The sequence below is a fragment of the Lutra lutra genome, chromosome 10 (genome assembly GCF_902655055.1).
Source record: "Lutra lutra chromosome 10, mLutLut1.2, whole genome shotgun sequence".
NCBI classification, from domain to species: Eukaryota; Metazoa; Chordata; class Mammalia; order Carnivora; family Mustelidae; genus Lutra; species Lutra lutra.
In genome coordinates, this window is record NC_062287.1 from 72,342,960 (window position 1) to 72,361,395 (window position 18,436).

Below are 18,436 nucleotides of genomic sequence, written 5' to 3' on the forward strand. Positions count from 1 at the left end.
AGATAAGCATACACATAATGTAAGACCCAGCAATCCTGTCCCTGGTATAGATCCTGCAGAAATGCTTACATCTAGTCATCAGAATGTTCGTAACAGACCCACTCATAACAAACACTGAAACTACCAGAATGTCCACCAACATTAGCAGAGATGAATGGTTGTAGGATACGCACACAATGGAACACAAGGAGAATAAACAAATTACAATGACACACAGCAACAGTGATAAATCTTGCAAACATAATACTCAATAAGAAAGTATATTGTATGGCACCCTTTAGATAAAGTTCAAAACCAGGGAAAACTGCGGTGATAGAACGTTTCTATATCCTGACTGTGGTGGTGATTAAATGAATCTATGTAATGTGATAAATTTCATATAAGCGCATATAAAAACTGACAAGAGCTGAATAACACCTGTAGCTAAGTTACTATTATTGTACCTATGTCAGTTTCCTGGTTTCGATACTGTTCTATGGTTCAGTACTACATCACTGGGGGAAGTTGGGCAAAAGGTATGCAGGAACTCTCTGTGCCACTATTGCAACTTGTTGACAGTCTAAGATTATTCCCCCCCCACCAAAAAAAAACTTTTTAAAAGCAGACTGAATTTATGTTGCTAGAAGTCAGGATAGTAGTCATCCTGGGGAGGGTCAGAAGGGATTAGGAGAGGACATTGGGAGGCTTCTGGGGTGCTGTCATGGTCTGTTTCTCAATTTTGGGGCTAAACACACAGGTGTGCACATCTTATACAATTTTATGAGAATCAAGTTGTGCAATTATGTGCATTTGTTTCTATGTACATAATACTTCAACAGAAAATTGGTTTTTTTAAGGCAAGGATTTGCTCATAAGAGCTTGGCCCAGTGCCCAACATATTGTAAGGGCTCAGGAAAAGCATTTCTTTACCTGTGGCTCTCTCCTACCTTTACCCTCACAGGTTCCCTCTCATGTTGTCTTCACTGCCCAGGTGAGCACATTTCCTAAAGGAGGTGACTTGGCCCACAGACTACAAGGGTAGGTGTTCCAGGCAGGTCTTTTGGGAATAACAAGACCTTCTGGCAGGAAAAATAGGCTCCCGTGTGAAATATAATATGCCTCCTTCCAGCACGGAATATAATAAAAAAGGTTTCATGTAATTTCTAGGCATATAAATTTACTAACAATCAATAATTTCATTGGTTTATTGGTTAAAACAAAAGTACACCCCATTGGAAAAAAAACTGAAAATGTTAAACAATTCTTGACAGTATAACAATCAAAAATACTCTTTTCTTATGAAGAACTTTATGCAAATTACAAAAGGTATGCTGAGGTTGCTACACACCCTCCTCCTGCACAGAGTTCCAGCCATTTGAGCCTTATTGATCAGCCGTGGGGTCTTGAATTAGTTTAAATTTGGAGAAAGAACATTTTGCCAAAGTCAAAAATGATAGAAATCGCTCAAACTGTAGCACACACTATAGAAAAGCAGGCACCGAAGTTGTACTATTTCAAAGTAACCATCCCAGCAAATTCAGTCTTAAGTTTTCTCCAGGTTGGCATGTAATGATTTTACAGAAAGCAACTTAATAATGCTTCTGAAGGGTCACTTGAGAATTGCTTTTACACCTTTCATGTGTCTGCCACACTGGATTTTTCACCCCTTTTTTTTTTTTCAGAGTAAGATATGCAGACAAAGCCAATAGCTGTACTTTGCCTCTGAAATCTGGGTCTCGATAGGCAGTTAGTGTATCAATTACAGGATGAAAAATGATGAACTCTAATCCTTTCCCGTAAAGAATCTGCAGATCAGAGAACCATCGTACGCTCTGGAACAGATGACACAAAAATGTTTAAACTATTATCCTTTCAACCGAGAGAGTTTTACAACGCAGGAAATGTGATTTAAGGCAGTTGGTTTCGCATTGCCTTTTAGGACAATGCCACTGGCCACTGTATACTTTTGTAAGTGGATTACAATGTATGCATTACAGTTCAGACTTGCAAGGAAATATGAGTTTCTTTATTGTTCCCTAAATATTTTTGTTATCTTGCCTCAAAGTCTCCAAATGAAAGGTGGGGGGAAATTATACTCCAGCTCCTCTGGTTAAAGTCCCCTCTTACTCTCGAGGTGAACTCACTCTGCAGCAGGTTCTCAGCCCTTCCAGGGGCTCTCTGCCCACGCCTCCCTCTCTGCTCCCTGAGTACTGCAGGGGCACCAAGAGGGAGAGGGCCCTTGGGTCTGAGCCATATAGCTTCTGCTGCTCTGGGGGAATGGGGAGCTCAAACCCTTTGGACAGGACCCCCTGTCCTCCCTCATCCTGTTGAGGGATCTGTGGCTGGATATCTTGCAGTGTCCTCAGAACAGGCAAACCATGTGGCAATTGCTTTCTGGGAGATGGCCCTCTCATTGCTCCTGGGCTCTTGCTCCAGCTGCTACTGCTAGAGATACAACTTCCACCTGCACCCTCAACTTTGAGCTGCCTACCTGCACCCCCTTGTCATGAGAATCCTCCTACTTCTCTACAGTGGGGTGGGGTCCCTCTACCTCCACTGCAGGGAAACCTCTGGGCAAGCCTGCCAATTCTCAATTCTCCGCCACCATCTCTGTTTACCATAGTGGAGCAGAAGCTTCTGGATCTCTTCCATGGCACCCAGAGACTGCTTCAGGCTACCAGTCTAGATACAACTTGCAGCATGAAGGTGGGGCTGGGAGAAAATGCAACAATAGCTTGCCCACTTGCAAAATTTTCCTAAACCTGTTGGGGGTGAGTGTATCCGTTGGGGTACCTTTCATTTTACCTGGTCCCCTATATCCCTGACCTAAGGCAACACCCTGATCCTGTCTCATCCTTTCCTAGCAATTGAAGAGCTCTTTCTCTCCGCTACCTGTCTGATGGGGCTTCTCCTACACACCCTCCTCCCCCTTTTCCACTCCAGCCCAAAGGTTGATGGCAAAAATGCCATAGGGCACAAGCTCAAACCACTTGGAACAGGAAAATACATCAGCAGGTATAAAAAAAATTATTTTTGATCCCTGACATCTGATTCTGACAAAGATTTCTATACACTTTCTGCTAACAAGAAGCCAGGTCTCAAATGCAGTGAGCGCTGGCCCAGCTGTTTACCCTGGCCAGTGTTGACACAAACTTCCAGATTCCTCTAGCAAAGGGCAGGCAATGACCAATTTTCAAAGGGCTTTCCAACATACTGACCAGATGTATGTATATTATTTTTGCATATGAAAATAATTCAGGCATAGTAGAGCTTAACTCTAAAATTTTAGAGGAATAAATGCAGGTGAAACATTCTTTGACAAAATAAAGTCTGAATTCCAAAAGCTGCATTTGACCAACCAATACAGCAATTTCTTGTGCCCTTTGTTTAACCCAGTGATCTTTTCATTTTTATCAGTACAATACATCTTGTTCTTGCAACTGTTTAACCAAGTAAAGACTGGGAGAATGGCTACTGAGGGTTACTGGGCAACCACAGGGAATGGAGTAGCACAAAGATGCCCAGTAACACACCTGAGATCTTCCTTCTTCTGTCATAAACTTTGCACTTTGTGATCCTGTAGTAATGTGTTTGGATCCAGATCCTTTATCCTATATTTGAACCCTGTAAGTATGTATCTCTTTCTTTGCTAATGCTTTTAATGCTCGTTTTTTAACTGCATTAGCATATTTAAAAGCCACAATCAATACTCTTGCCACCGCCCTACTCACTAGGTCTCTCAGAGCCACTGGTTTCAATGCAACATTCTTCATCCTTCTCCTGCCCCTCCTGGGTCTCTAACTCACACCGGAAACTACTGAGGGACATCTCTCAAGGGACAGGCCCAGGTAGGACCAGACCCTGGGTTGCCCTCAATCAGGAAGATAACAACTGCGTCCATAATATCACTCACCATTACTTGGGTCTGCACATTAGCTGATCTTTGGACTGAATCCTTAATTACGGGATGACAAGACTGGGTCTTTATTGTTCTGCAAGTTCCCTTCCCTCTAAACACACAACCGATAGCTAACATTTATTGAGAACTTACGTGCCACATACCTTACATGCATAACCTCATTTAATCCTCTCCAGGAGTCTTTGAGGTATTACTCTCTCTGTTTTATCGCTGAAGAAAAGGAGGCTCAGAGAAGTTAAGTAATCCATTCAGAATCACACAGCTATCAAACAATAAGCCACCTAACTCTAGTGCTCTTAGTTATTAAAATTGGGGGCATACAGAAGTTAAACAGCTGGGCTACAGTTATAAAGGTAAGGAGTGTCTGGGCTGGGATTCAAAGTGCGATCTCACCTACCAGCAAAATTTTGTTCTTCACCCTACAGCACAGGGAAGAGGCAGGAAGCACGTGTATTTAAGGGAGGTCTATGAGAATAGCATACATTCAGACGATCAGCTTTGAAATAGAAATTGGAGGTAAGGTGTGTGAGAGCAGCCTCTTTTCAGCGGACTGGCTGGTGGGATTTGCCAATCAGAGAACAAGATCTTTGGAGAGTTTAGTGGACTCGACCAATGAAAGCTGCACATTGTGAGGCGGATTCTCCCGTGAAACTGGCCAACCAGTAAGTCGCAGCTAGACCTGAGCCTCTGAGCTGGGAACTTACTCCTTGGAGACATAGTCTGACTTCCTAATGTCACAGGGCTACTCTGGCCTCCGCCTGGCGCCAAGGTTCCAGGAAGCAGGTCAGAGGCCTTCCCCGCGCCAGCAGTAACCGCCAGCGCGCCTTTGCTCATAGATTAGCCATGAGGTCAGCCGTTTTAGTGAGTCACCTCGTGAAAATGAGGCGGCGGTGTCAGGCCTTACTGTTTCTCTTTAAGCATTTAAATTGATTTTTCCAGCTGGTTAAATTCTCCCCCTTTGTTTTTATACAGAGGCTTAGGATGTGGCTGGATATCAGCTCCAAAGATATTACTAGGTAAAACAGCCCCCCACCCCACCCATGTAGGACCCGCACTCTGTGACTAGTGAAACTGGCTCATTGAAACCGTGGTCAGAAAGTGACCTACCTGAGACAGCCCCACACTGGTGACAGCCTGGGAAAGCCACCACCAAGTGCTGAGGGATAGCCCTAACTAGAGACGGGGAAAGCCCCATCCAGAAACACCCATTGAGTGATGACCCCAGCCATTGCCACAAATTCAAGAAGTCACAGGTCTTTACTGGTCTCCTAAGCCATTCGATGCCTCCCTTTTGGGCACAGACACCAGGAGCTCCAGGAATTTTATTTTATTGTTTTTAAAAGATTTTATGCATTTATTTGAGAAAGAGAACACTACTAGCAAGGAGGAGGGGCAGAGGGAGGAGAAGCAGGCTCTCCCCTGAGCAGGGAGACCCACACAGGGCTGGATCCCAGGACCCTGGGATCATGACCTGAGCCAAAGGCAGATGCTTAACTGACTGAGCCACTCAGATGCCTCTGGGAATTTTGTATGTAGAGAATCTTTTATATGTAGAGAAGGAAAGGAGGTCTTGACTGCTGTATCCCTTGGAGTTTACTCTCTGTTCAAAATCATTTGCTACTCTAGGGTGCCTGGGTGGCTCAGTTGGTTGAGCGACTGCCTTCGGCTCAGGTCATGATCCCAGACTTCCAGGATCGAGTCGCGCATCAGGCTCCCAGCTCTTTGGGGAGTCTGCTTCTCTCTCATGCTCTCTCTCACTCATTCTCTCTCAAATAAATAAATAAAATCTTTTTTTAAAAAAATCGTTTGCTACTCTACCATATTGTGTGTCCTCCCCTACCTCCCCTCCCCCCACCCACAGTGGTATTTCTAATTCACACAGCCTTCCAGGCACAGGCACACCATCTTGGTTTGGGTTACCCTGAAAGCAGAGCCTCTGGCAAGGATCTAATGCAAGTATTCCACTCAGAAGGTGGTCCAGGATGCAGACCTGTGGAGGTAGGAAGAACGAACCAGGGGGAAAGGAAAAGTCAAGATGAGGGCCTGCTTCCTTGAGGTCTGCAGACACAGGGTGCTTGATTCTGCTGGAACCTCTGAGGAATGTACGGATGCCTCGCCGAAAAAGCCACCCGAACCATGATAGCTGGACTCGTCCTTCATTGTCTCCCTCCCTCGCTGGTTGAAAATTGCTTCTGGGGAGGCTGACTCCCCTGAGCTTCCAGACAGCATTTGCAAGCTCTGATCAAGCTTCTGCAGTGCAGCAGGGAACCATGAATCAAAATTCTGTGACTGGCTCTGCTTGAGGTAGGACACGGAGAGTGAGTCTGAGCTCACCTAGGAAGGATTGTCCACTGGGCAGTGGCTTGTGGTGCAGACATCACAGGTGACATGTGCTGACTACAACCTTCCTAAACGATGTTCTGGGCTCTGCGGGAGAGCAACAAGAAAATAAAACTCAAAAGGAGCAAGACATGTGAACCAGTGTACCTCACCCAACCTGAAGAATGTAGTATTCCAATTTTCTACCCAAAATTGGAGAAAAATGTACTGGCTTCTGAATCCTACAAGTTTTGGGGTTCAAATACCAGCTCTGTCACTGTGTAAGTGAGCAACCTTAGGTATGCCACTCGGCTGCTCTTAGCCTCAGTTTTCTTAAGTATATAATAGGGATAAAAATACTTTACTTGCAAGGCCCTTGGGACATAACAAGACTTTTCTTGACATATGGCAACTCTTACTAAAGGGCTGGTACATTTTTCCTCAGCTCCAGGCTCTGACTTCCAGGCTGTCTCTGAGGGAAGGTGGCCATTTGACTTTCTCTAGACAAGAGCTACTGGACATCCTGACACTTTGAAGGCCAAGACCAGCTAGCCATATGGCCTCTGCTGTCCTCACCCTCACACCCTTAACAGAACCACTTCTTGTCCAAATATTTGGTTCAAACCTTTTAGAAGGTACAAGAGAAGCAGGTCCTAGTAAGACTGGTAAAATCCAGGTGTCTTTTTTAATGGGATAATGTGAGAAAGATACATCCTTGAAGAACCATCTTGACCTTTCTCTCAACCACTGAAGACAAAAATGCAAGCTTTCCTCTATAAATTTTTCCATTTCATAGTCTAGGTTTCCATACCTTTGGGCAAAGCAATACCTTTAAGTGGACGTTATAATAAGCAAACTCAGATTTCAGAGGTGAGTGTTCCTGCGTCAAATCCAACCATTTGCATTCCTCAATTGTGCTAACAAGAGGGGTCTATGTCTATATCTTTTATGTCTATAAAAGATATTTTAAAAACTTACTTATTGCCCTTATTTCAATTATTCCCAAACTTTCGTTCCTGCTGTTCCTCAAATTTCCAATTTCAAATGACTTAAAATTTGTCTAATTTTATCTGGGTTGAAAGGATTATGCGCTTTAGTTAAAAAACTGCCTTCCCCTCATATCCTCTGCCTTGGGAGTCTGGATTAGATAGGAGATCCCATATCAGACCCCATCACCCAGACGATAGGTCTACAGAACTTCTCCAGAAGGAGCTGGAGAAAGAGCTAGGAGTGGAGAGATTAAAGTTCCGGTGTGGGCATTGCAGTGAACAGGCTGTGTGACCTAGGGGAGGTACCTCACCTCTCTGGACCTCAGTTTCCCATTCTTTAAGGTGAGGGTCTGAGACTGGAGGTGCTCTGAGAGTCAGCGGTTGTGATCCTTCAGGGCTTAGTCAGAGGTCCCCAGATAGCTGGGATTTTCTGAGCCCCGCCATGGCGTCCCTGGCTGGCTAGGAGCTCCCGCAGGGCAGGATCACATTGCCCCAGATTCCAGGACTGGCTGCGGCACAGACCCAGGATCGGGTGACAGATCCATCCAGCCTGGACTGGCTCAACCTCTCAGCTACAGTCGCAGCCATGGGGGCTGGAAAACCGGAGCTAATGCAAGCCAGCTGGAGGCTAGGACAAGATTGATGAAGGACAGGGAGAGGATTTGGCCAGGGGGCTGGGCTGGGGGGTAGAGCATAATTAGTCCTGCCTGCTTCCCAGAGGCTCCCAAGCCGGCTAAACCTTATTAATTGGGAACCCCCAGTGGGGAATGCCTGCTCATGACCTAGAGAAGGAAGGGCTAGGTAGGAGTTAATTAGTAGTGAAAGTGCCAATCGGGGAGTGTTTAAACTATTAAATGGCTGAGCACCTGTTTACCTACAAACAACTGAAATGTCAATTATTTGGCCATCAAAGCAGGTCCCCGAAGATAGTGATTACCAACCTCGGGTGATCCTCAAGGTCCCCTAGGAACTTTGTTAAGCATCAGTTAAGCAAGCAGTGATCTTGATCGATTGGTCAAGGGTGAGAACTGCTGCTCTAAACAATCCATTATCACAAGATCTCTTGGCCCAATCTCAGTGGCTACATGTATCAGCCAGCAAGAAGTAACACCCGGCAGGTACCACTATCACTAGTCTTTCTCTGACTTATTTAGCATTTACTATGCCCCAAGAATAATGCTTGGCTTTTAGAATGCATTGCCTCTTTTACTCTTGTAACAGCTATTTTTGGGAGGGGTTATTGTCCCTTATCTACAGAAGATGCATGGTAGTTGAATTCAAAGGCGGGGAGGGAACTTACAGAAATAATAGTAAGTGGCAGAGATTATATTTGATCTGATATTTTGACTTCAGAGCTCAAACATTCACTCTTAACTTTTTTTTTTAAAGATTTTTATTTATTTATTTGACAGAGAGAGATCACAAGTAGGCAGAGAGGCAGGCAGAGAGAGAGGAAGGGAAGCAGGCTTCCTGCTGAGCAGCGAGCCCGATGCGGGACTCGATCCCAGGACCCTGGGATCATGACCTGAGCTGAAGGCAGCGGCTTAACCCACTGAGCCACCCAGGCGCCCCCACTCTTAGCTTTTTTAATGATCCTGAAATCCTTTCCTGTCCTTTCACTGGCTGAGATGATACTGTCAGGCTTTTAGGGATAGTCATAGTGCTATGCAAGATACTGCCCATTAAACAGATGAGAAAACCAAATCCCCAGAAGGAGATATTAACTGATTTAAAGAGTCCAGGCTTATGGCTCCCATGCCTGGGCTATTTTCCATTAGCCAGTTATGGACTAGAAGGAAGGAGAGAGGCCGACCTCCACCGCTAAATGTCAACATGTCTCCTGGTATTCAAGGAGACAGAGCAATTCAGTTATAAGGCTCTAATCACCAACACTCCACTGACCCCAAGTGTGATCTGGAACAAGCCACTGAACTTCTATGGGTCTCAGTTCCCCATCTGCCAAATGGGGATGCAGCTTATTTTGTTTGCCTCTGCTTTAGTAAGAACAAGGGAATGCATGAGTGAGAGAAGAGAATGTTGTAATGGTATAAGGGATTGCTCCAACTGATGTGGGGTAACCTTGACTTTAGGGAGCATCTTGCACAACTATGTGACTACTTCAGCCTTGATAAGATGGTCCATTAGGCCCCAGGCCTCAGAGATGATCTTCCCCTCACTGGGTTACAGGAAGCAAAAGAAAACTCTTTCTAGTTTACTCTAGAAAACTGGCAAGATGGTTGACCAGATGGCTCCCAGGCTTTCCTGGGTGACTCCTGCATTTGATTTTATTGGTTGATCAAGACTTGCAGCCCTACCCCTCAGACCAAGGGCAGCTTCCCCCAGAGCCAACCTCACCTAGGGGCCACATCCAGATGCTCGCCTTGTTCCCTTCCGGCCTTGGTGGAGGCATGAGCCTCCCCCACCTCCTGTTCACTGCTCACTCCTCGGCCGCCAGCCCAGCAGCTGTTGCCTCAGATCAGTGTGGACCATCTAATCCTCTCTCCAGGGCCCTGGCCCCCTCCTCAGGCAGTAAATTAAGGAGGATGTAAGAACAGAGGGCACCAGCGTCAGCAGAGCGGCATCCAAAACATCCTCCCCCACCCTGTGCCTGAGTCATAGGGCCCTGATTTGCACCCCCCCCCCCGCCCCCGCCGCCTGGGGAGAGGGAAGAGGAAGCAGAGAGAACCAGACCCGAGGGAAGAAGGAAGGGAGAATCCAGAGGAGGGGACATCAGGGTCATGCAGGGCATGGAGTCCAGGCATCAGCTTCTTGATCATGCCCTGACCCCTCAATCCCATCCCTTTCACGTGCCACACCCACTCTGACCACTGTGTGTCTATCCCGAAGATGGGCAGAGAATAGTTAGCTGACAAGGGAACACCTCACTCCAGGACACAGCCCAAATCCCTGCGTTGAGGGGCTTTATGACATCTTTGGAAATGACATCTTTGGCAGCTGTCCTTGCCTCCTACCCCTGAGAGCATAATCTATAGCACTGACCTTAAAAATTCTATTACTCTCTGACTTAAAAACAGCATTTGGTACTCCCTATGCATATAATGTCTTGAAGTGTACACCAAGAGCTTCCAGATCTGACACAAGTCTACTAACAAACTGGAAATGGGGAAAAAAAAAAGAGAGAGAGAGAGACAGAGAGAGAGAGAGAAAGACAGAGAGAATGATGGCCAGATAAAAGTGGGATGGCATCTATGGTACGACGTAGAAAGAAGAGCCACGTGGGATGCTGCCCTGCTTTTCAGAGATGCCACCTGGGAGGAGGGGCTGGTGAAGAATGCAGTGGCTCCTGATGCAGAGATCAGAGTAGGGTGATAGGCCCCACGAGCTTGAGATTTTAGGCCAGCAAAGTCAACACTCCCTTCTAGACGTCATGGGGACGTAGCAGGATGAGACTCATCCCTCAGAAACAGGATGGAAATGATTCATGTGCATGAGGAAAATGGGTCTGTTCAGAGGGAAGGACAAACAATCCTATATGTCAAAAACACCAATGTTTGTATTCCAGTGTTGCTTTAAATACCATTCTATACAGATGACTATCAACTTTCTATCTTCTGCCAAGATCTCCTGAATGAACTCCAAACTTACGTCTATCAGCCTGCTTGATGTCATCACTTGGATATCCAACTGACTCAAAGCTAACCTCTCCAAAACTGAACTCCTGATCTCCTCCCACAAACCTACTCTACATATAGCCTTTCCCATCCCAATGTATGGCAACTCCATCATTCACATGGCTCAGGGTAACACCTTGACACTGCCTTTGAATCTTCTCTTTGTTTCTCCTCTCCATTCCCATATCCAATCTGTCATGAGATCCTGTTGGCTCTACCTTCAAATACTATAGCAGAAAGCTGACTACTACTTAGTCCTTCCCCTGTTAGCTCTGCAAACCCAGCTACAGTTGTCTTCTCCCCGATTCCTGCCGAAGCCTTTGTACGAGTCTCCTTGCTTCTACCTGCCTCATCACACCTCCCTACCCTGTCTGTTCTCAGCACACCCACTAAAGGAAACCTTTTAAAATTGCAAGTTAAAGGGTGTCTGATTGGCTAAGTTGAAATCTTTATTTCAGCACAGGTCTGATCTCAGAATCAGGGGATCGAGTCCCACGATGGGCTCCACACTCAGCACGAGTCTGCTTGAGTTTCTCTCTGTCCCTCTCCCTCTGCCTCTCCCTCTGCATGCACAGATGTGCTCTCTCTCTCTCTCTTTAAAATAAATAAATAATTTTTTTAATAAATGCAAGTTAGGTCTCATAACTCTTCCACTCAAAACTCTACAAGGCTCCCATTTCATTCAGACTAAAAGCCAAAGTCCTGGCAATGCCCACAAGGCTCTATGTGATCTCGTTCCATCAACCCTTGGCCCTCATTTCCCACTACTCTTGCCTTTGCTCTGCTCCAGGCACACTGACCTCCTTGCTGTTTCTCAAATCTGATGGATGTACTTCTGTTCAGAGACCTTGTTGTGATTGTTCCTTCTACTTGGCATGTTCTACTACCAGATATTTACCTTTGTCATCCTGCACCACCTTTGAGTCTTTGCTCAGATCTCATCTTCTCAACAAGGTCTACTTTGGCCATCCGACTGCAACTGAAGTTTCTCTTCACCAGCATCCTGACCACCCTTACTCAAATCTCCTTTTTCATTTTTTATAAGTAACACTAATACTCCTGGAGTACATAATTTATTTTTTTATTATGTGTATGCCTGATGACCATCTCTCCCAGCTAAAAGGTAGGGCCCACGAGATCGGTGTTTTTTCAATACTATACCCCACGTGCCTGGAATGGAATGTGGCCCAAGCATAAGTGAATGAATGAGTCCAGCTGGTAAAGGGGAGAGGCATGTTCCCTAAACCTCTCTGGCTATATTATGGAAGTGGAGGTAGGTCTATTGAAACATATTCCAATACTGGCCCAGAGGTCCATGTAGGCAATGATGGGGTTCCCATTCATCAGGAAGTCCTGCCACAAGGGATCTGTGGCTAAAACTCTGACATGTTGCATATACGGAAGTGCCAAACTTATGGCTGATCCAATCAAAATGGGCAAAAACTGGAAGCAGTTTACTCCCAATAGTCTTTGGGTTCACTCCATGCTACTGTGGTCTTGACTTCATAACTGGGTAACCGTCCTGGTTTTTTATTTAACCCAACCCCTTAACTTTAGATGTCTGTCCTCCTACCCATGACAGCCAGGCCCACCTTACAAGAATGTCATTTAGAGATGTTTTTGGCCACTCAACTCAAATGGCTTACTTTGTCAACTTTTGCCCCATTTCCATTTTTTGCCATCTGGGCATAAGAAAGCGCCTGTATTAGTTTTCACTGTTGTGTAACAAATTACCCCAAACTTAGTGGCTTAAGACAATGCCCACTCAACATCAATTGCCATTAGAGAAATGCAAATTAAACCCACAATGAGACACACATGACAATGGTTTTAATGAAAAAATTTAAAAGACAGATATAATAACTGTTGGCATGGAAATGGAGAAATGGGAACCATCATACATTGCTGGGGGTAATGTAAATAGGTACATTCACTATAGGAAACAGTCTGGCCATTCCTCGAAATGTTAAACAGAGAGTTACCACATAACCCAGAAATTCTAATCCTAGGTATTTACCCAAGAGAATTTGAAACATATGTCCACATAGGAGTGCCTGGGTGGCTCAATTGTTTAAGTGTCCAACTCTTGATTTCAGCTCAGGTCATGATCTCAAGGTCATGGGATCAAGCCCCACATTGGGCTCCATGCTCCATGTCGGGTCTGGTTGAGATTCTCTCCCTCTCCTTCTGCCCCTCCCCTCACTTGCACATGCGTGCTCTCTTTCTCCCTCTCTCTCTCTCATAGATAAATAAATAAATAAATAAATAAATCTTTTTAAAAACCCAACATATGTCCACACAAGAGCCTGCTCACAAATAGTCATAACAACTCTATTCATAATAGCCAAAAAGTAGAAACAACTCACATGTCCATCAACAGATGGATAGATACATACACTGTGTCAGATCCAGAGAATGGGATATTATTTAGCCATAAAAAGGAAAGAAGTGGGGCGCCTGGGTGGCTCAGTGGGTTAAAGCCTCTGCTTTCGGCTCAGGTCATGATCTCAGGGTCTTGGGATCGAGCCCCACGTTGGGCTCTCTGTTCCACGGAGAGCCTGCTTCCTCCTCTCTCTCCCTGCCTGCCTCTCTGCCTACTTGTGATTTCTGTCTGTCAAATAAATAAATAAAACCTTTAAAAAAAATTTTTTTAAAGGAAAGAAGTATGGTTACATATTATAATTTGGATGAGCCTTGAAAACATGCTAAAGAAACAAACAAACAAACAAAAAAGCCATGCACAAAAGGCCACAAATTGTATGATCCCGTTTATATGAAATATCCCGAATAGGCAAATCCATACATACAAAAAGTAGGTTAAGGACTGCCAGGGGTAGGAAAGAGTGGGGAATGGGGAACGACTACTTACTGAATACAGGCTTTTGTTGGTGGGGCGAGTGGTTGATGAAGATATCCTGGAATTAGACAGTGACGACCGCTGCACCACCTTGAGAATATAAAAACACAACAAAATATTGAATTGTACGCTTTGAAATACTCACTCATTAGTTCACAATTCTGTAGATCAGAAGTCTGCATAGGCTTGGTTGGGTTCTAATCTCAAGGTCTCATAAGACCAAAATCTAGCTGTCAATAGGAGGGTGGCGTGAAACATATTCCAATAATCTGCTTCTAAACTCAACAATTTGTTGGCGGGAGCCAGTCCTTGTGATTGTAGGGCCAAAGTCCCTGTTCCTTGCTGGCTGTCTCAGTGCCTTAAAGCTACCTGCATTTCTTCTCATATGATCCTCTATCTTTAAGCTAGCAAATCAGTTCAGTGCTCAGGATCCTTCTTATGCTTCAAATCTCTCTGACTCCCTTTTCTGTCACCAGCCTGAGAGAGTGCTTTGCTGCTAATGACTCATGGGATTACATTAGACCCCCTCAGATCATCGCTCCACTTTGGGGTCAACTGTGCCATATAACATAATATAATCGGGGGAGTGGTGCCTTATCATGTGCATAGGTTCCGTGGATGTAGGCGGAGAATCTTGGGAGCCATTCCTAAACATTCAGCCCCTATAGCGCCTGATAATTATTTTTGGGCGTACTTACCGACAATTGTATCTCCAGAAGGAGCAAGCATTCCTGAGCATCTGTACCATTCAATGCTGGGGAATTCCGTGAGTTACCCCCTTGTCTTCCTGGTCCTTAGCCCAGTCCGGACACACAGTGAACCCTTGCGTGTCTGCTTACTGTCCCCTACCCTGCTGTAGCTTCCTGTTCAGTTGAAAAGACAGGGTAATTCTGGAGGTTATCACTGAGGGAGGTAAATAAATACAAGTGCTGGGAGCACATGGAGGTTGTAACATAGGGAATGGTTTCTTTGAAACTACTCGACCTGTTCAATGAAGAGAGAAGCAGCCAAGTGACTTTAGACCTGTGATAGCCGCAAAGGTCATTTTTCCACGTGAGAGAAAGGCCAAGCCTCTCCCCGCTTTTGGAAGGCAAGTTTCAAAAAGTAGGAGGGGAGATGGGCTCCCATGAGCAGATGTGGTTATTCAAAGGTAGTATTTTTTAATTTAACTGCCAATGATTCCTATGAAGAAGAAAAGTTAGGGGGCGAAACAGGGGGAAGGTAATATCCATGCAGAACAATCTGGAACAATAGAACCTCTGCAGAGATTCTTCTGGTAACTGCTTTCATTCTTCCAACAAATATCTATTGAGGGCTTTGTGCTGAGTCCCAAAGCACAGGGAGAAACCCAACGGAAAATTCAGTGTGCAGCCTTGATGACAGCTCCCAATGATCCCGGCCTCCCAATATAATGTGATCCTTTCCCTCTGGGTGTTAATATCAGCAGAAGTATTGGGATGTCACTTCTAAAATTGGGTTGTTTTTTTTTTAAAGATGTGCCTTGGTTTAGAATACATTCTCTCTCTCTCTCTCATGCTCTCCCTTAGCTCACTTGCTCTGAGAGAAGCCAGCTGCCATGTTGTGGGCTGTCCCATGGGGAGGCCCACCTGGCAAGGAACGAACGTCTCCAGCCAACAGCCAGTAAGGACCTGAGGCCTGCCAACAGCCACATAAGTGAGCTGGATCTGGATCCTCCCCTAGTCACGCCACGGGGTAACTGCAGCCCCAGCCAACACCTTGATGACCGCCTAAGAGGGACCCTGAGCCAGAGTCACAGCTGAGCCGCTCCTGGATTCCTGGCTCACAGAAACAGTGGAATTGTAAAAATGTGTTCTTTTAAGCTGCTAAGTTTGGAGGTAATTTGTTAGGCAGAAATAACTAATACAGAAAGGTATGTAATATCAATGCCAATACTTTACAATAGTTACAATAAAGAATAGACCCAACTATTCTTTATTTGAGGAGGAACCACGGAGAGGGTTTGGGAGAAGGGAGGGTTTGAGAGACCGGAGTCAGGAAGGAGGGGACCTGTGTGGACTGAGACTTGGGAAACACTCAAGGCAGAAAACAGGATTTCTTGACTTTTGTTGAGGGCAAGAAGCAGAAGGAAGATGGCTTCCTGTCTGTCGGGGCCACGGGGGGCAGGGGAGCAGAACTCCCCCCAGTTTCCTTCTTTACCTGTTGTCTCCAGCAGGGAGCAATGAGCCTCCCGCTGCTTCACTCATTCCTCACATGCTGCTAAGAGTGTCGGAATCAGGCTTGGCTGGGGCAGACTGAAGGAGATGTTGAGGAAGACTGGCCCAGAGCTCAGAGCTCTGCTTCTGCTTTCTTCTCCTCAGACCCCCCAAAACCCCACACTGCAGGTCCAAGAGCATGTGGAGTAAGATTGTTGAAGGGCTGTCGGTGGCTCTTGGAGGGGTCTGGGGGTATAAGTGAGGTCAAGTTGTTGTAGGGAGCAGACACTGTCCTTACCTCCAGAAAGACAGAGATAGGTCCTGAGACTCAGGGATCCTGATCTGAGGCGACAGCCTAGAACAGATTCTGAAGAGATGATGTGTGACTCCAGGCCCAGCCCAGAGTTCACTAAACAGCTCAGGCCTAGGCTCATGTGCTTTCTTGGTTTTTAAATAGCAGAGAATGAGCAGTCATAGCCAGGACCCAAATAACAATGTGGGAATGGCATATCCTGATTTCATCTCCTGACAGCCTTAATTCCTGCAGAAAGTGGAATAAAAATGTCCCTGGGATGACTTATAACCATTGGAACAATTATGGCCAGAAATTACTGATCAAAGGAACATTATCAACTATGGTGTCCCCAGGAGCCTCTCACCCTGACTGGTTAACTTGCATCATGGACTCACATTGTACTAGGATCTATTCAAAGCATTTTCTGTGGATTGTTTCACTTGCTTCTTCAGTCCTCGGAGAGAGATACTCATTATCCACTCCACTTACCAGATGAGGTCCCTGGGGTGCAGGGAGGTCGACAGAATCCCACAGTTAGTTTGCTATGTGGCCTTATCACCACAGAGAAGGCAATTCAGTGTTCTACCTGGGGAGAATCAACTTGGCTCAGCGTGTTTGAGCCTGAAGCAGGCTCTGGTGTGGAGCATGCATTTATGCAGCCCCTTGTTAGTCCGCGTGTCTGTGTGAGCAGTGTGAATGGGCACATGGGTGATATCTGTGTGCCTGTGTGCTCAGAGCCAGTGAGTTGCTGGGAAAAGCTGGAGGGAGGGGGGCAGAGCACTGCAGCCCTGATCATACAGGGGAGCAGTGGGAATTTGGTCAGTGGGTCAGGCAGCCAGTCACCAGAGCAGGAGGGTGACAGGTGGGCAGGGCTGTGGGGGGTGACTGCCGGCTCCCACCTGCTGGGGCTGTCTGTCAGCACCAATGCTGGCAGTGCCTGAAGCCAGGACCCCCAGCAGGCTAGTCCCAGAGGCACTTCAGGGGACATCCCAAAGTGGCAGAGCCGCCCCCCTACAGCAAACCCCAAGCTCTGACCCAGACCTAAACACCCACATTCCACCCTATCCTCTCTTACTCAACCCCACCCCAGAGGCTTAAAAAGCCTCCCTGCTGCTCAGATCCTGAGAGCTAAGTGATGGGATGAGATGGAGTGGGGACACGTGGCCAGCGGGGGCCCTCCCACACGCATCTGTCTTCAGCATACAGATGACTGGAAGAACATGACCTTGCTAATGTTGTGGGATAAGAAACGGCAAGTGAGTGCTCAGAGGTCATCTAAATCACACCTCTTTATTTTTCAGACAAGTAAAACAGATTCAAAGAGGCCAGGATGCCCCCCACCAAAGACCCTAGGATCCATCAGGGGGTCTAGCAAAAGTCAGAGGATTAGAACTGAAGTTTGACTGCTCTGGAGGGAGGGGAGTTCTGCCTGGGAACAGCATGAACAGGCGAAGGCTGTACGAATGCGTGGTGGAAGAAAGGCCTGGGGAACTTTGCTGATCCAGGTAGGGGAGGGAGCCAAGGACTGGCCATCGGAGAGGGGTAGAGCAGGTAAATGAGAGGGTCGCGCGCAGAGTGAGAGGTTGGGGCCCAAGAAACGATCTCCTTAGCGCCTATGGTAATGGAACCTGGCAGGTGGGTGGCTCTGGGGCAGGTCTGGGCAGTACAGGTCCTGCACTGGAGACCCGGGGCGGGGATGCGGCTCTAGTCCGCCTGAGGACCCAGAGGGAAGCTGATGGGCAAACGGTGGGGAGGACCTGGGGGCGGAGCAGGAGCGGGGGGATGTTGCTGAGGGATAGCGAGAGGTGGGAGCGCAAGGTCGCCCGCGGTGGCGCCGGGGGCAGGGGAGGCCGCGCAGGGCTGGGGAGGTGGAGGCGGCGGCGGGGCGCGGAGAGGGGCCCCCGGGGCGCGTGGCCGGGAGGCCGGTGGGCTGGGGCTGCGGTGATGGGCGGCGCGTGGCCGGCAGCCCCCAGCTGTGGTGTCGCTCAGGCCCGGCTTAGCGGGGCAGGCCCGGGGATTAGGGGCAGTGGCCGCACCTGGTGGGGCGGCCGCAGGGCTAATGCTGTGTGACCGCGCGGCCCCGCCCGACAACTGGCTCCCTCCCGCCGAGAAGGGCTGTGGGCTCGTTAGCCCGCCGGCGTGTGCGCGGGGGTGTGCGGCCCGGCGGAGTGCGCACGTGGCGGCAGTCTGCCGGCTACCCGGGGCGGCGCGGCCCTGGGAGGGTCCCGGGAGCGGGGCTGCCGTGGGCGGGGCCCGAAGGTGTCCTGCCCTG